The sequence below is a fragment of the Podarcis gaigeae genome (assembly GCF_964106915.1).
Source record: "Podarcis gaigeae genome assembly, chromosome: 12".
Classification (NCBI taxonomy): Eukaryota; Metazoa; Chordata; class Lepidosauria; order Squamata; family Lacertidae; genus Podarcis; species Podarcis gaigeae.
Window position 1 is genome coordinate 41699567 of NC_139688.1, and position 19000 is coordinate 41718566.

General features: G+C 42.1%; 1 protein-coding gene across 1 annotated transcript in view; it reads right to left on the reverse strand.

The window, feature by feature from the left end:
• THRB (thyroid hormone receptor beta) overlaps nucleotides 1–19000 on the reverse strand; it is a 163420-nt gene that overhangs the window by 89356 nt on the left and 55064 nt on the right. The window contains exon 3 of the mRNA XM_083706033.1: nucleotides 18596–18633. The gene's annotated coding sequence lies outside the window, so the exon portion shown is untranslated. The remainder of the gene's footprint in view (nucleotides 1–18595; nucleotides 18634–19000) is intronic.

Here is a 19000-nt window from a genome sequence, read left to right on the forward strand (position 1 = left end):
GCTTGCAGTTTTACAGTAATCATAGTGACTTTTAGGTATCTGGTTTAAAAAAGAAAATAATTGAGTAACAGAATATTCAGACTGCCTGACCTTGGTGTTTCTTTCTTTTAAACCAATCAAATATGACCTTTGTGACCCCCACCCATTCCCACTTCTTATGGCATTGTGAGTTTCCAGGTGTATCTAGGGTTTGTGTTCCATTTTGGGAATGAGGCACAGAGGAGACTGTGCTGTCTTTAAGATATATGGTTTATTTACACATATATACTGTACAACATGAGCCTGTTATGATGGGTGGGTTTCACAGCACCAGCACCCACCAAAGGGGCTTGTTCCTCCATAGCCACAGGCTTGGATTCAAGCAGAAATCAAACATTGTGCTCTGCCTCTCTGGGTTTCTAGCCTGCAACTTTACTTCTAGGTCACGTTACAACAACCTCTTCTTAAGTGCTCTACTCTAAACTCTATCTGGAAACTACAACTAATCCCGAATGTGGCAGCTAGTCTGGTGACTGGGACCGGCCGCTGATACCATATAACACCGGTCCTGAAAGACCTACATTGGCTCCCAGTACGTTTACGAGCACAATTCAAAGTGTTGGTGCTGACCTTTAAAGCCCTAAACGGCCTCAGTCCTGTATACCTGAAGCATGTTCACCCCCATCATTCTGCTGATGGGGTCCACTGAGGTCCAGCTCCGAGGGCTTTCTGGCGGTTCCCTCCCTGCGAGAAGTGAGGTTACAGGGAACCAGGCAGAGGGCCTTCTCGGTAGTGGCGCCCGCTCTATGGAGCACCCTCCCATCAGATGTCCAGGAAATAAACAACTATCTGATTTTTAGAAGACATCTGCAGGTAGCCCTGTTTAGGGAAGTTTTTAATGTTTGATATTTTATTGTGTTTTTAATATTCTGTTGAGAGCCGCCCAGAGTGGCTGGGGAAACTCAGCCAGATGTGCATGGTACAAATGTATTATTATTATTATTATTATTATTATTTGAGGGGGGCACCCATTTGTCGTCTCACACCAAGCCCCCTTGATCCTTTGCTCTCTGAATGGCCCATCACCCAGGCAATCAGGAAGCTAGCCTGGCTTAATTAGCTTTTAAGACTTGCTGGATCCATGGACTACAGCGGTATGGCAGCCCATTTAATACCCCAAAGCTTTATAAAATTCTAACACTTGCTGGATGCAGGGATTAAAGAGGTCTGGCACCCACAAACTCATAACAGTATAAATAAATGCTGAATCATATACTAAAACCTTTTCTTTTCTGGGGATGACAACCCAAAAGCATACCTCATAATTCATAATTCACACATGTCGCTTTTTGTGGATTTAGAGGTTGTGAACGTCATTGCTTTCCTCCCAAGAAGCAGGTGTCTTTTAATTTCGTGACTGCTGCCACCATGTGCAGTGATCATGGAACCCAAAAAAGTAAAATCTCTCACTGCCTCCATTTCTTCCCCTTCTATTTGCCAGGAGGTGATGGGCCCAGTAGCCATGATCTTAGTTTTTTTGATGTTGAGCTTCAGACCATATTTTGCGCTCTCCTCTTTCACCCTCATTAAAAGGTTCTTTAATTCCTCCTCACTTTCTGCCATCAAGGTTGTGTCATCTGTATATCTTAGAGGAAAAACACATCTTATACACGGAAAATTACAGTATTTTGCTCCATTTCTAATACATAGCAGCATCTTGTCCCTTATCTCAGCAAGGGTGGAGAGTCCGATTCTGCCAATTTGAAACAATTCCACTTTCTTGGTAGCGGGACTGGGTTTTAACAGCACGCTCAATTCATCAGCAACCGTTGTTGTACCAACATTTAACAGTTTCCTTTCTAGTGAAAAAGGAGAGGTTGAGGGTTGTTTAGCATATTCATGAAAAACAACCAACAGTTCTGCCTGCTGCCACTTGCTCGGGCAAATCATTAGCTTTGACTATTCCTTTTTTGTTTGCTTGCTTGTTTACATGAATTAACAAAATGCATTTGATGCAAGCATTGAATTTGCGGCAGGCCACAATAAAAAGGAATTATAAAGTAGCTTTTACTTCATGGTGAGCCAAAGTATGGTTGGGTAATACATTATCAAAACCACAATATTCAAAACGGTCTATTTCAAAACAAAGCCATCATTGGATCCCCAGGGTCGTAGTGTAGTTTAATAGCAGGACTTGGGCTTTGCATGCAGAAGGTCCTGAATTCAAATCTTGGCATCGCTAGGAAGTGCTGAGAATGTCCTGTCTAAAACCCTGGAGAATACTAAGCTAAATACTACTGCATGTATACCATTTGACACAATACATTGATAAGCTGATGTTCTTTCTATGGCTCTGAAACTGATTCCCGTATTTTTCCATGTATAAGATTAGGGGTTGTTTTTTACAAAAAAAAATAGGTTTAAAATTGGGGGTTGTCTTATACACAGGTAGTGCTGAAGGGTGTTTTCTTAATGTGGAGTTCCCAAAAATAGGGGGCGTCTTATACATGGGGGCGTCTTATATGTGGGAAAATACGGTATTTTCAGGTTGTAAAACCCCCTCCCTACTGAACTGTAGTTGATTGCAACATAATTGGCCTTTAAACTTTTAAAGCAAATTTTTCTTTTAGGATGGCCTTTCTTAAGGTTTGTTACTGCTGTTTTCAGTGAAATATTTAAAAAAAAAAATTTTAGTGCTTATTGGAATCTAAATCTCTGCTTTTATAAAAGTTGTAGTTAATAAACGTAGTTTATCTGGTCAATGTTGGCAAAGTTTACAAAACAGATTTCATGTGTATGTGCGTGTGTGAATGTATTTGATATTCTATTTTATTATTATTAGGGTTAGATCATTCTGCAGATCATTCCTGAAAAGCTGGCCCATGAATGTGTTTATAAATAAATAAATAAATATTCCAATATTACGCTTTCATTTGTGATTAAGCTTTTCCCGCTTCAGGAATACAGGATGGAGGCAAGAATGCCACGCATGGTCTTCCTTTCTTAAGCTAACAGTTGCAGAGATTCACAGAAATCTTGGTGGCGGTTTCAGTATGTAACTTAAAATCATTACAACGGAAGCATGGAGCCAGTGCTTGCATGGGGAAAAGAAAAGAATATACTGTTCCAAGTTCAGCGCAGTGCGCCAACTGAGCCAAAAGACTGAAGGTAGAGGCCACAGAGCGTAGCTTCCTTACGCTCTGGTTATTTTCTATGACGTTACTCCATGTATAATTAACCAATCTTCCTTATACTGCAAATCATTTATGTCATGGGGAAGTATTATTATCCTTCAGAATTTTCGGTAGGAAAAGTCACCGAAAGTTTAGAGCCCTTAATTTGCAGTGGGATCAGCTAAAACAAAAACAAAAATGTCCAGAGGTTTGCACGGAAAACCGGATTGCTGTCAGTATTGTTTTTTAGAAAGAGCTAAAGGAAAGAATTTGGTAACTGCAACTGCTGAGAGGAGGAACACCGTAACCAACATTCAAGCTTGATAATTGCACTCTGCGGCTCCAAAGTCTGACCATGGCAGACTCACGCAGGGGGGGGGGGGAGTGTTTGTATTCAAGGTTGTGGGTGGGGCTTCTTAAATATACTTGGCAGTGTTCCAGTGGCAGAAATCAGCAGGGTCATTAAAGTAAGAATCATCTGCAATATTTAACATATCGTGCTCCAGATGCCATTATGTTTGCAGAGAGTGTCAGTCCAAAGTCTTTTTCATGATTGTCAAGGTCTTGCTGGATGCAAACGAGGGGTGGGAGGCAACCCGCCCTCCAGGGAAGAAGGCTCAGAGCCAGGGGTTTGGCGGTGGGATGAGTGGTGAGAGCAGACTAGCAGGAGGTGTTGGAAGCTGAAGAGGTAACAGGATTTAGTGAGCAGGAAGAGTCTGTGGCAGAGAGCAGGCCAGAAGCGGATGCAGAAGTAGAGGCTGGAGAGGAGGGGGCCAAGAGGCAGAGATGGCAGGCTGCTGAAGGGGCCAGGGGGGTGACCAGCTTCCTTTCCCCCTGGTCTCCCAGAACCAGAATAGGTATAAAGAGGGTGAAGCAAACACAGGCAAGATGAAGGAGCCTCAGGTGTTTTGCAAGGAACCAGGGGCAGAGGAAAGTTGTGGGACCGTCACTCCTCACAACCTCCTCATTGGACCAAGAGCTACTGGAAGAGTTGTCACGATCACTAGGCCTGGCCTCCTGAGCTGTTTGTTTCTTTGAATGAAGAGTTAACTCCACTGACACTGTGTGAGTTATTACTAACCTGCTCCTGGCTCTTACCACTTGACAATGATAAGATCAGTGCCAGGATACAAGGCGTAGGAGGTTTTGCAGAGGTAACTCAGATTGGTGGGAAAGATATGATCATCATTATTAGAAACCTGTATGGTTCCAACTGCTCGGAAATGTGATTCAGTTAGAAGATAATTTAAAAGAAGTGAGAGATGTCACACACAGACACGTGTCTGTACATGTGGCATGGCAAAAACCATGCTGTCCAAAAAGAAGAAAATGCATTATCTAGCAAAATCCCAATGTTTAGACTTATTCACACACCTCACTCCTTTTCTAAACAGCTCAGGGAATGTTCCAGCTTCTTTCCAGGGAATCCTGTCCTTCTTGGAGATAACTAAAGGTTATCTTCCTGCCAAAATGGCAACCTCCAGATGTTGTGGACTGCAGTTCTCAGCTGCAGTCAGCATGGTCAATAGTAAGGAATAATGAGAATTGTAGTCCTCAACCTACTATGGTACGAAGCCTGCCTCCCGTAAGTTTTACACAGACAAAAGAACCACAGTCACTTGTTCTCCTCATATGTCTACCATGTGTTTTCTGATCATTTGAATTCAAACCTAGTTGGCTAAAATGCATCCGTAGTTAGTATAGGGGGGGGTTTTGCCCTGAAGATGCTCTCTTCAGATGTTCCTCCAATGTTGTTCATTTGTATAAGTGCCTAGTACAATCTTCCATTGAACCAGAGAGGTTTACACTCTCCTGCCACAGGAAATTTATTTTATTTATTAAATTTATATGCCGCCCTTCATCCAAGGATCAGGGGACAGTTTGCACCATGAAATGAATAAGGGGCAACTGTTTTCCAAAGGGTGTTTTCCCAGGCTGTTCTATCTGCCAATGCTGCTGCGATCTTAAAGAGCATCGTATCCCACCCAGGGCCAAACTAGGCATTACTTTAATTGAAAAAGCCAGGAAGCATGCCAGGAGTTTTTTCTTTCTTTAATTACAGGCATTGAGAGGCTGACTTGTACTGGACACGCAAGGGAAGAAGGCTCAACCTTTCATCTCCAGCTGCATCTAGACGATGATTTCCTTCTCCCTGTGCTGCAATTACCCCTCTGGTAGAAGAGGAACCATCCCATAGGAGCAAATGGGATCTTTCCTGTAGGCAAGATTCATGCATCGAAGAGGGTTGGATTAAGTAACCCTAGGGGTCCCTTCCAGCTTATTATCCAATAATAATAATATTAATAATAATAATTTATTTATACCCAGCCACTCTGGGCGGTTCCCAACAGAATACTAAAAACACAATAAAACATCACCCATTAAAAACTTCCCTAAACAGGGCTGTCTTTAAATGGCTTCTAAAAGTCAGATAGCTGTTCATTTCCTTGACATCTGACAGGAGGGCGTTCCACAGGGTGGGTGCCACTACCAAAAATACCCTCTTGCCTGGTTCCCTGTAACCTCACTTCTCGCAGGGAGGGAACCGCCAGAAAGACCTCGGAGCTGGACCTCAGTGTCCGGGCTGAACGATGGGGGTGGAAACACTCCTTCAGCTATACAGGACCGAGGCCGTTTAGGGCTTTAAAGGTCAGCACCAACACTTTGAATTGTGCTCATAAACGTACTGGGAGCCAATGTAGGTCTTTCAGGACTGGTGTTATATGGTCTCGACGGCCATATATACCCTAGAATTCTTCTCTTCTCAGCTGCTGCTGCTGCTGTTCTTGAAGTTGAATTGAGCAGAAGTGAATAATTATTCCTACATTGCAGGAAAGTTGGACTACTCAATAACCGTTGGGGATCCCTTTAAGCTCTCTTGATTCTATGATCATGTGGTGGCATCGGGTCCAATCCAAGCCCAGTCACTGCACTAATTCCAGGTTTGCACAGTGATGTGCTTGTCCTCCCAGCCTTGGCCACCATGCTTAGCAGGACTGCGGGTGCAACAGTGTCTGAATTTCTCCCTGGGTGCAGCTCTTTGCTACTGGTATCGGATCAGAGACAGGTTATAGAAGAAGAAGAGTTTGGATTTGATACCCCGCTTTATCACTACCCTAAGGAGTCTCAAAGCGACTAACATTCTCCTTTTCCCTTCCTCCCCCCACAACAAACACTCTGTGAGGTGAGTGGGGCTGAGAGACTTCAGAGAAGTGTGACTAGCCCAAGGCCACCCAGCAGCTGCATGTGGAGGAGCGGGGAAGCGAACCCGGTTCCCCAGATTACGAGACTACCGCTCTTAACCACTACACCACACTGGCTCTAGGTATTTGGCTGGCAGCAGAATAATAATTTCCATTGATATTTACATTTCTATTTGTTCTTTGATCCTCTCTCATCAAACAGAGTTTGAAAGGGTTCCTCATCTCTCCTCACACTATACTAATTCTCAAGATTTGAAAACTGAGAAAGTGGCAAGATTCGCATGCTTTCATACTGTCTTCGATATTCTGGAAGAAACACTGTCATCTGTCTTCAGCTTAATTTGTTTCCCAAACAGTTTGGGAGTTATGGCTGAATATAGTATACGGGCTAAACATCTTTAGAAGCACAACAAACTAAAATAATCTGCCAAATCTGTTTATCCGTTCCTCCACCTACATGTGCTATTTGGTCTGTCATATTTTGCAGCACAATAGTGAACGTGCATTAGCATGGCACAATGTGTTTGTCTTTTTTCCCCCCTTCCAAAAGTAAACTAGAAAACGTTACTCTATAGTCCATGCCATTGGGTCTGAAAATGGGCTTGCTTTTACCATCTGTGGTGATTAAATGAGCCAAGTTACTGTATCCTAGTGAAATTAGCCCATGGTATACAAGTAGCTTTCACCCACCTCACCTTAACTGCGTAAAGTGTAGTCTAATATATGTAATATTCAGTTTGCAACAATAGGTTAGGATTCAAGAGACCAGAGAAGATCCATTAATCATTGAAATAAATTTGGGAGCACACTAAAAAGTTGCAGAACAGATGCAAAAAGATGTAAATTATGCAAGGAAAACAATATTGCGCTTTAGATTTCACTTACGGATAAAACCATTCAAACAGGCCAAGGTGTGATTTACCTTATGCATATCATACACCAATATTTTTAGCTTGCTATCAGACACTGATACGTGATTGATCATATTCCCATTGAAGTAACAATCTTTGTGTAAAACAATATTTTCCTCTTTCATCCTGTGATTAGTTTGTTCTTGAGGAATTAAACCAGGTACTTTTATATAACCTGCAACACTAGTAAAATTATTTCCAGGGCCGATAATGAATAGTCATCACTGAAAAAACACCTTAAATTTGTACACAAACTTCCAAAAAATAGGTAATGCTCAAATGTGAGCAACAAGATGACATAACAACTTGACAAGTAGAACGAATATTTGTGAAATGAAAGTTAGACATGGAACTGAATGAGAACTTTGCATTGTGTCCATAGCCCTGTGAATACTTGCATTCACAAATTAGCATAACTAAAGTACATACGGTGGTATTCAAATATGTTTTATTCAGAGTTGACCCATTAAAATTAATAAACATTAATTTCAATAGTTTCAATAATTTCACTCTTGAGTAAAGCCTGGTTGAATAATGCCCATGGATTATATGAGTGCTCCATAGTTTAATATGGCCTGAGCTAAACATTTTAAAAAATCATTTTATTTCAATGGGAGTGCTTAAGTCTTCTATTGAAATCCAAGGTATGAGTAAGTGTTTAACTTTGGATGAGCAATGGATGTTCCATATAATTTGGTGTCAACAGTGAATTTGCACATGCTGATAAAATAGTCTCATTTTCATTCATCCCTACTCCTACTGAACTCAAATCACTATCTTCGGGCAGATGTGAAAATATCTGTGTCCATTCATTTTCTCAGCGGTCACAGAGTTCAGAAATATGGGCGTCAGCTTTCCTTTTAAAAAGTGAAATGATCCTGACTCATATTTTCCTTCATTTAATTGTTTCATGCTGCTTGGTAGAAAGGAAGCAAAAAATATTGTCAACTTCAGAAAGATCTGTAAAATGCTAGAAAGCCATACGGCAGATATATTTGTAAATTATTTCAAATATGGGGACACCTGGTGAACTTTTAAAGTAGAATATTGGGGTGGAGTTGATTGAGGAATTAAAATTAAAAAAAAACATTAGGAGTAAGTGCATTATGCTTACAGCAACTGAGTAAAAGAAGCCCGCCAGGTTCTTAAAAGTCAAGAAATATGACATTACAAAAATTAGTCCTTCCCCTGAAGGAAGCACAAAAGAATGAATTATGCACCCCTACCGCAAGCACCAGCAAACCATGCTATGCCACGGGCCACAACCCTCCGAATAAAAGGCAAAAACCTTGAAGGAGATAACTTGAGGTAGCACAGGTATGCCTTCAATTCAGTGTGCAATCTCCCTTACTGAAGAATATATATATTCAACATTCGTAAATTGCTTCCACTTAGGATTGCATTATTTGCAGTTGAAGTCAATGCTACACAGCATTGTGTCTGTGAACAAGTCTTTCTATTACATTGTAAGTATAAACTGTCATTTTTCACACATTACCTAAACCTTCATATTCTCTGTTATTCTTTTTTTTAAAAAAAAAAAAAAACACCAGCTAACTAAAGGTCTCTGAGGAAGAGGACTGTTTTGAGAGTGACCTTGGGCAAGTCATTGTCTCTCAGTCCTTAAGCCACCTCTAGAGTTGCTGCGAGAATAAAATGTGAGGTGAGAGGCAGTTATAAGGCAAGGAGACAAAAGATATAAAGAGAAGTATTAAAAGAAGCTTTATGAAAGAGGCAGTACAGCACTGATATGTCATCTTTACAATCAACTGCAAACAACTACTGCATATGTCTAAAAATGATGGTACAGTAGCCCTAGCAAACTTGACTAACGCAACCCTTACTTGCGCTTCAGTCCCACTATATATAGTAAGTTTAAAACCAAGCGCAGGGCACCCATTTATTCTGTCCATAAAGACAGAATGTTGGGAGCCGCCCAGAGTGGCTGGGGTATAAATAATAATAATAATAAATAACAACAACAACAACAGTTGAATACTGCTGAATACGGGAGAGCCAAAAACCACGGGAGAGCCAAAGAACTATAGCTCAGGGAGAGGAAATGCTTTCTACACAGGTCACAAATTCCATCTCGTATAGTTTCATTTACAAGGATTCCAGGACTGGAGGGGCGGGGGAAAGTCCACCTAAGATGTCGAAGAGCCAAAGCCACTTGGAACATATGATTCTGATGTTGATAAAGTAGCTTCATGCATTTACTTTAGTAATATACTGAAGACTATCCTCCATGGGATATGTACACCCCAACTTTTAAAGCCTTCGCTCTGCTTCAGTTTAAAATGACACTGTCTTGAGTAACACGAGTGCAGCAATACTGTGGTTTCACTTCTGAAAAACTTCAAAATGAGCAACACAGCCTTTAATTTATATTATAGGTGTAATTCCTTGTAAGTACAGTTTTAAGGGAAAGTCTGACACAAAGGGACCTACAATGTATTGATACAACAGCAAAAGGGTTGTTGTTATGATTTTTATTACTTTGTTTTTTGGTAAATGAACAATGATGCACACAGGAAGGATCTAGGAATCTTAACCCAAATCATTGGCACTGGGGGCCCAGCCACACTGAAGACATTTCAGTTTAAACTATGAAAATTTCTGATTATCCTCATGTGACCTCAATGGCATCTCGCCAGGACTCGGCTCTCGTTGGCATTTAATCTGAACGTAATCCCTGAAATCTCTCCTGTATTGCTAGGTTGCAGGGGTACTAGACTCAGGCAGTGGACCAAGGCTTACGCTGTAAATGTTGTTCTCGGCTCGTGTTATTTCCTTTACCTTTTTCAGCTACAGCAGACGATCTGTTTGAATTTTGCTTTTGCTTTTTTGAGTATGGACTTGTTCATCGCAGAAGCATGTTGTTTAAAAATAGAAAGCAAATCGGGCATAATAATGCACACAGAAATAATTGCCCCTTTGCACTTTAGATGAGTCATTGCAGTAGCTTGGTTTTTTGTTTTTTTTTGTTTTTTTGTAAAAGAAACTACCCTCACAGAAGAACCACACATGCATACATACAGAGCTTCGGGTAAAAAAGTGTTGCTTCTAAAGATAACACAAGGAAACAAGTTAAAGGTGTCAAAGGTTGAAATATGAGTAAGACATAATACTGATACTGTATGATCTGAGAAAGTCTTTTAAATGCATTCTTAGTTTCACTTGATGATCTCTTACAAAAAGTAGCTCCAGACGTTACACAACTAAAACAGGCAATGTGTTTCCTCCGAGACGTATTTAAAATGTAGGTGACATGCATAACCATTTTATTACTTGTACCCTGCCCATCTGGCTGGGTTACCCCATACACCTCTAATAAAACTATGCACAGATAGTCTGGGAAACTCAGCAGAACCAAGAGTGTCAAACAAATGTATATGCAGGGTTGAAGCCACATGAATATGCATTGTCCATAGTTTATAGGTTTCTTGCAAGAAATTATTTATTACAGTCACATCCCAACTTTCCCCAAGGTGGAATACACAGTCTGTTTCTTCTCGTTTTACCCTCAGAACAACCCTGCGAGGTATAGAATCATGGAATCATAAAATCATGAAATTGGAGAGTGAGAAGAATCTCATGCGCCAACAAATGAGCTATCAGGAGGTGAGCCTAAAAGAATTTGACTGGCCAAAAGTCACCCTTCATAGCTGATCGGGGGTTGAACCCTGCTACCAGCCCAACCCTCTAACCATGGCACCATACTGGCTCTCAAATATTTAAACTGTAGCGATGCTTGAAAATTATCTTATATTATTTGGCCTATGCTAGACTCTCCCCTAGGACCTACTCTGTGCAAATCTTACAATCTGATGCTAATTTGGATACTCATGTGATTCAGTAACTGGAATGTTAAGTTTCAAGAACAAGCTCACTTGCCTCTTCTAAATGAAATAAATAACAAAACAAAATTGACTATTATTATTTTAAGGACACAGAGCCAAAGGGCTAAGTGCTACACATGCGTTTATCTGTCTTAGCAAGACTTCAATGAGAAGGGAAAGGGAAAAGAAACAGCTGGCTGGCAAGAGGTAAGGAGGAAATTTTCATGCCATGCCAGGAATCAGAGAAACAAATGGCTATAGCTATATTCCTCCCCCCTTGTCTTCAAAGTTGGGCTAGACATAATTTTGATCCCTCCACTGGCTAAGCTTAAACTATTCAACAGAGTTTTAGGAAGGCAAGAAGTGAACTAAGTGGTTGATACTAGTGATCAGAAAACATGTTTACCAGAAGGAAGATCATCTCAGGATACTTGACAGAAAAATATTTTGTCCCTTGTTTTGCATGATTGACACCAGCACAACCGAGGACTTCTTAGTTTCCAAAGACTCGCATCAAACAACTTTTAGCATGTGAATGCTTTTTGCACATGAAGGAGCAGACCTGATGTGTAGCCAAAAAGTTCACAGAGTTTTTTAAGTGAACACAATTCAAGTGTCCCCATTTCCTTAATAATCACATATCCAATATAAAACAGTTGGTCCTGTAGCCAGCCTGCCCCAGTCTTTGTTCTCCCTTCTTCTTCACAACGCCTGTTGCTCTAAAAACTCTATTTTCCTGTCACCTAAAACAGCACATCCCATCACCATGGCAACCTCTATCTGCCCAGGCCCAAGATTCCTCTTAGATTGACCATCAACAACACCTTCTGTCATGTGAATTCCTCTATCCCAGGCGAGGCCCTGTCTTAGAAGAAAGCCTGGCTTGTTCTTTTTCACTGACATTCAGTCTTCTCTTCCATACTACAAATAATCAAATAATTATTTTCTAGGGTTTGGGGAGGGGGTGTCTCCCTCCCAAAAAATCTGCAACAATATGCAGTGCTTCTTTTCTGGGGGTACGCGGGGGTACGCATACCCCTAAACGTTTTGTGAATCTTTGTACTTTTGTCCATTTACTGTATTTATTTCCCCCGATTTGAACTATAAAATGGTGATTTTGAGTCAAAATGAGAGTACCCCTAAACATTTTTAAGAAAAAAGCACTGACAATGTGTGTGTGTGTGTGTGTGTGTATACACACACACACACATACATGTACATGCATGTACAGTATGTTCTAACTATGCATATACATTCATGCATACAAAAATGTACAGCAAACCTGTACTTTAGCTTTCAGTCTCTCCATAACTGCTATCTAAAGTCATTTCAGTCTAACTCGCTTCCACATGACTGACATCATTTCCACCGGTTGTGTGACACATTTCTTTAGCCTCTGAAATACTCAGAGAGCTGCAACACACACACACACACACACACACACACACACACACACAGCCCCACCAAGTTGCAAATAAATAATCACAACATAAACCCCAGAAGCAAGTGCCTCGTGCACAGCTGCCTCACAGCTCCGCGGCCTAAGCCTGCTAACGAAACGAAGTTCATAGCTCGGCCAATCCCATCAGCCACCAAGAAGAGAAAATGCTTTGCATAGCCTACAGCAGCTATTGTTAGGCGATCCAAGAAGAGGAATTAGAAGCTAGTTTCTGAAGAAGTCTCGGGTGATTACTGTCCACGCAAAATTAGATCTGCGTCTGAGAAAGTCAAATTTTGAGGGTGGGGTGATGACGGGGACCATACAACCTGTCAAAATATGCACAGCAAACATGCAGCAAAACGTCTACGCTGCTTTGCATTAATAACTCTTCTCAAAACGCTTCTTAAAAACAGTGAACTCGGGACAAGCAGGGAATCATCCACACCCACATTCCTGGTTTTCACAAGAGCTTTTCATTTCCCATCCAGCATCTGCTCGTTATCATAATAGAACATATGAAGTAACAACTAGGGATTTGGCATCTTCGCAACGCTGAAAGTGCAATATCTCACTAAAAATGCTGTTGCTGTTCCTTCTCTAGCCAATGGATGGGTTGGCCCTAACTTGCCACGATGTTCTCCCTAGCAGATAGGGGGAGCATCCTCCCAATGGTCCTTGGTCCTCTGGCTGATGGCAGAGGTCAAAGGGCACCTCCTTTCTGCTCTCTAGCTGCCCTTTGCACAAAGGAAGATTGGTCTCTGTGGCTGATCTGACAATCAGGGGAAGGTTGGCCCTTCATTATGGATCTTCTCAACAAACATGGAATCTGTCAGGCAGGCTCCATCAGGCTCTTTCTTCAACTGTCATCAGCAGCCATTGCAACAAGAAGGGAGATGGGACAGAAGGCCTTCTCCATGCTCTCTGCAATGCTGTCAACTTTTCCATTTTCTTGCGAGGAATCCTATTCGGAATAAGGGAATTTCCCTTAAAAAAAGGGAAACGTTGACATCTATGGCTCTCTGTCAGAAGGCCAGCAACTTTTGGCTCCTCCTCCCCTTGAAATCTTTGGGAGATCCAAAGTCAAACCCTTATTCATGGGACAATCACAGGGACATCAACTGGGGTAAATCCACGCATTCATAAGACCCTCACCACATTGGAAAAAGGGCTGGATACTGATGTTATTAATAATAATATTCCCCCCGTATTAAAAAAAATTCCCCATAATATCCTGCCCCCCAGGTTAAATACTTCCTTCTTCACAAGTATATTCATAGGCAGCCTAAAGGAACTGTAAAGCACTTTTATTTGCTTTTCTTTTTTTTTTGGAATAACTTTTTATTGGGTTTTATCAACAAGAATAATGTTATACAAATAAGTATACAGAAGTACCTTGGAAGTCTAATGTAATCTGTTCCGCAAGTCCATTCAACTTCCAAAATGTTCGACTTCTAAGGTGCAGCACCGGATATCCGGCTTCCAAAAATCATTTGAAAACCGCAACAATCACTTCCGATTTCCGATCGTTTGGGAGCCAAAACGTTTTGAGTTTACAGGCGTTCGGCTTCCGAGGTTCCACTGTACCATGTTTTCTCATGTCATTTGTACACCACAAAAATAGCATAATAAATGTGGAGTAATATCTACAACATATGGTTCGTTATTAGTAGTCAATGTATAAGTTCTTGGTTCATGAATTGGTTTAAACAAAGGGGAAGTTACTTTTTAAGAATTTCTCATCAAGAAATATAACTATGAAAATTGATATGTGTTTGACACTGTGTCATCACGAGTATGGTTGTTCTGACTACTATGAAAAGAACTATCGCTTGGCAACATATGGGTAGCCTTTAACAAAAATGCATTAATGCTCCTTGAGGGCTTGGCGTACTCTCTTTCCTGCTATTGCAACGTGACATCCTTTGGCTAGTAGGAGGTGCAAAGATTTAATGACTGAGAGGTGGGGGGGTGGGGGGGAGAATAGCTGTGAATCAGCTGAGAGTGAAGCACAATCTGATGGAGGATCGTACGTTTTGCTACTGGATAGCAGCTATCTATTGGCTTCCAATAAACAGAGCAAATATTACACAGGTACCATACGCTCCCATCCAAACGCAACCAAACCCACCAGCACTGTCCCCGAGTAAATAGTTTGTGGAAGTGGAGAGTGCTTCAAATTATCATCATCGCTGCATTCATTTAATTGTACAGTTACAGTGACAATGAGTGATTTTTCCAGAGCTTCATTCCCCTCACTGGCTTCTAAAAAGGATTCTAAGGTGCTTCCTGCTTGCAGGACTGTTTCTTGGATTTGAAGAGTTTGGATTTGATATCCCGCTTTATCACTACCTGAAGGAGTCTCAAAGTGGCTAACATTCTCCTTTTCCCTTCCTCCCCCACAACAAACACTCTGTGAGGTGAGTGGGGCTGAGAGACTTCAGAGAAGTGTGACTGGCCCAAGGTCACCCAGCAGCTGCATGTAGGGGAGCAGAGACGCGAACCCAGTTCACCAGATTACGAGACTACCACTCTTAACCACTACACCACACTGGCTCTCTGCCTCTGCTACTGGAAAGTCCACAAAGCGGATAAGGCTTAATTGGTGCCATGCTTTGAAGATCATACCACCAATCAACCTTCTCCAAGTTTTATCCGGAAGATATATTTTTTAGGTAGGATTATGGATAATAAAAGACAGAGGGGAGGATAAACAAAACAGAACAAAACACCACATTTCCTCTCTCTTTTCATGCAGGAAATATTCTTTACAATTCTACTATCAGAATTGTACACTTATTCTTGCTGCTAAGAGTACTGTGCAGACATCTGGTGCTCTGATAGGTCGACTGCTGCCGAAAATACAATTTATCCCTATCATGCCATGCCCTCCTAAATGGAGCTGATGGGAATGAGAGTTCAATTACATCTGAAGTGCTGCAGGTTCTCCACCCTGCACTAGGCAATAAAAAGGGCCTCTTTTAGGGGCAAAGCCCATTCTCTGATAGCCATATTTGATTTACTGGCTGTCTCTGGCTACATTACAGGCAGCCCCCTCCCATCTGTGCATTAATGTTAGAACTATGTAGAACCTAAGGACACCCAAACTGATTAATAATAATAATAATAATAATAATAATACCTTGCCCATCTGGCTGGGTTTCCCCAGCCACTCTGGGCTGCTTCCAACAGAACATTAAAAACAGAATAAAACTTCAAACATTAAAAACTTCCCTAAACAGGGCTGCCTTCAGATGTCTTCTAAAAGTCAGATATTTATTTCCTTGACATCTGATGGGAGGACATTCCACGGGGCAGGCGCCACTACTGAGAAGGCCCTCTGCCTGGTTCCCTGTAACCTCACTTCTTGCAGGGAGGGAACTGCCAGAAGGCCCTTGGAGTTGTACTTTAGTGTCCGGGCTGAACGATGGGGGTGGAGATGCTCCTTCAGGCATGGTGGGCCTAGTCCGTTTAGGGTTTTAAAGGTCAGCACCGACACTTTGAATTGTGCTCGGAAACGTACTGGGAGCCAATGTAAGTCTTTCAGGACTGGTGTTATGTGTTCTCAGTGGCCGCTCCCAGTCACCAGTCTAGCTGCCGCATTCTGGATTAGTTGTAGTTTCCAGGTCACCTTCAAAGGTAGCCCCAGCTACAGCACATTGCAGTAGTCCAAGCAGGAGATAACTAGAGCATGCACCAATCTGGCGAGAGATGTAATGGCTGGCAGAAGTAGATGTAGATTTATCCCTGAACAACCACTTCTGATTTCTTGAAGCCATAACCTAATTGTATATAAAATTGTGTTGGATGAAAAAAGCTGGCACAAGAAATCAAAGCACTTGAGCTGGATTCCATCAAACGCAACATGCCAGCTACCCATTCCAGGAGATGTGGTGCTGATTTGCCTGAGGGACTAAACAGTTCTTGTTATTTTCAAGAATCTTTTCTCCTCAGGAGTATAGTGCTCTTGTCATTAATCCACCCTCCTTGACAAAACCTGAAAACAGGCATTTCCTATGGTAATTGTTCTCTTCTCTGCCAGCTCAAGTTTTAAGTATTCTGCACACTGGCAATGAAAATTTAGTGCGTGACTCACCATCTCTCAGGTTTGGGAGTTATACTGAGTCAGACCTTCGATGCATCTAGCTCAGCATTGTCTAAATCAAGGATAGGGAAGCTGTGGTCCACCCAGAGGTGGTTTCAGGGTAGCGTCTGCTGCAGGGGGCACCACAGCAATGCTATGGAACAGGGCACGGGGGGGGGGATGTGAAGCATTTTAGTGTCTTGTAGGGGACCACAGAAATTTGAGAGCCTGAGGTCTGCCAATGGATAATCCTGATCCATGACCGTTGACCATGTTGGCTGAGGCTGATGGAAGTTGGGGTCCAGCAACATCTGGAGAACCTCAAGTTCTCAATCTATGATTGGCAGTGGTTTTCCAGGGCTTCAAGCAGGAATCTTTCTCTGCCCTCCCAATAGATGGCAGGGATTGATGTCAGGACCTTCTGCATGTAAAACCTGTGGTCTTATGGTCCTTCCTCTCCTGTTGAACTTCTCTGACCTTCTGTACTCGCCGGCACACCTCCTCAGACTTACAACCATTGACCTGCTTCTCCTCCACCACTTGGTTCCATTGCTCTGCCTAGATCCTACACCCACTTCATGTTTCTCTCCCCAAACCATTGTACGCTCCCTTTCCTTCTACCACTGTGTCTCCAGTCTTGAGTCAACTAGGAAAGCGGGTGCCAGAAACTGACAACCTCCCATATTTCTTTCAGTAGCAGAGGAGCCCTGAGCTGTGCCTAGACTTTTTAAATACCTGGACCAGGCTTCCAGTTCCAAGCATTTCTCCTGGGAAGTAGCACAATGGCAAGTCGATTCTAAACCTTAAAGGGTATGCTACTGAAATGTCAAGTTTTTGCCCTTGTGGAAACATGCACATAGAGCTGAACACTATTTTCAACGTCACACGTCTCGGATCCGCTCGCTCACCTGCCATCAGTATTCAGCAGCGGCACACATTTTTCCCGTGCTAAATCTGCAGGCACAGGAAGACCCAAGAGAAAGCACAACAGCTTCCTTCAGCCAGCACACTCGCCTTTGCAAAGCTCCCTCCCCAACTATGCCGAAATCCAGATTTATTGCGCATTGAACAGGATGCATTTCATAGCTTGAATCCTTATTTTAACTGTGGCCAACACATCACATGATCTTTGATGCCAGATGTGTTCTCTCTCTGGGCAAGGTGGGTCCGTCCCAAGTCATTTTGCTGCACCCTGAATATTAACAGCTGCTGTTTTATTTTCATACAGTGGTACCTTGGTTCTCGAACAGCTTAGTTGTCAAACAAATTGGCTCCCGAATGCCGCAAACCCAGAAGTCTTCTAGTTTGCGAATGTTTTTTGGAAGCTCCTGCAGTCAATCGGAAGCCGCGCCTTGGTTTTCAAACGGTTTCGAGAGTCAAACGGACTCCCGGAACAGTTTAGGTTCGAGAACCAAGGTACCACTGTATTTGGAACTGTGGATTTTATATGCGTCAAATGTTCCAGAGACACTTTTGGCATTGTTGCACGTTGTGAGCTGGTCTGGCTTCCTCATTGGTAGGAAGGGCGAGGTGTGAATAGTAAATAAATAAACAAACAAATAAAGGACAAGATGGCGGCGGCAGCCCCCCCATCTCATTTCATGACCATAAAAGTCAACCAGACTGTCAATTAATTGGAAGCATCCTCCACTACATCCAAGACCAACAGGCTACTTTAAGGATGCATTGTTCTACAGTACTTTCCCAGTGCTTCACGCTGCCTGTGGCAGCCACTTCCCCTTGCCTAATGGCAGGGCTGGCCTTGGGAAAGCTGGCTCTTTTGCATCTTAGTCTAGTCCTGCAACCTCCCAGAGAGTTCTTCTTCTGTAGAAGGTCTATACTAAGAAGATACGAAGATAATTATTTTCATTTGCTTCTTGCATCTCCTGCCCTCCCAATCGGAGTGTACAGTATTTCAGACAGCACATTTCCTCCCACTTAGGGCTTTTGTTCATCGTCACTTACTTTGATCAGAAAGCTGAAGTACCGGGATCTCTTGCATGCTGTGGAGAGAACAGAAAAAAAGTTAGTAATGATTATATATTTAAATGTGCTTGCAGGCTTTCAGCAAGAACGAGTTTTTAATACACCACGTTTAAGAAACATAGACATGCTTTTGCTGTGAATATTCAGAAACCTCAGGGGGTTTTTTTTAATAAAGAAGGTGAAACCGATCTTTGACAAAAGATCAGTCAACACAATCTTCTTCATTCATCACAGTCAGATTATTCAGTTTTTGATTTCTGCCTTGGATACTCATAAATGGATCTCATTAAAAAGCTAAAGAACGAGGGTCATCCCGCTTACTTGTCCACATGGAAGCCACGTTTGATAGGTGTTTTGGCTCTAGTCTTGATACAAATCTAGATA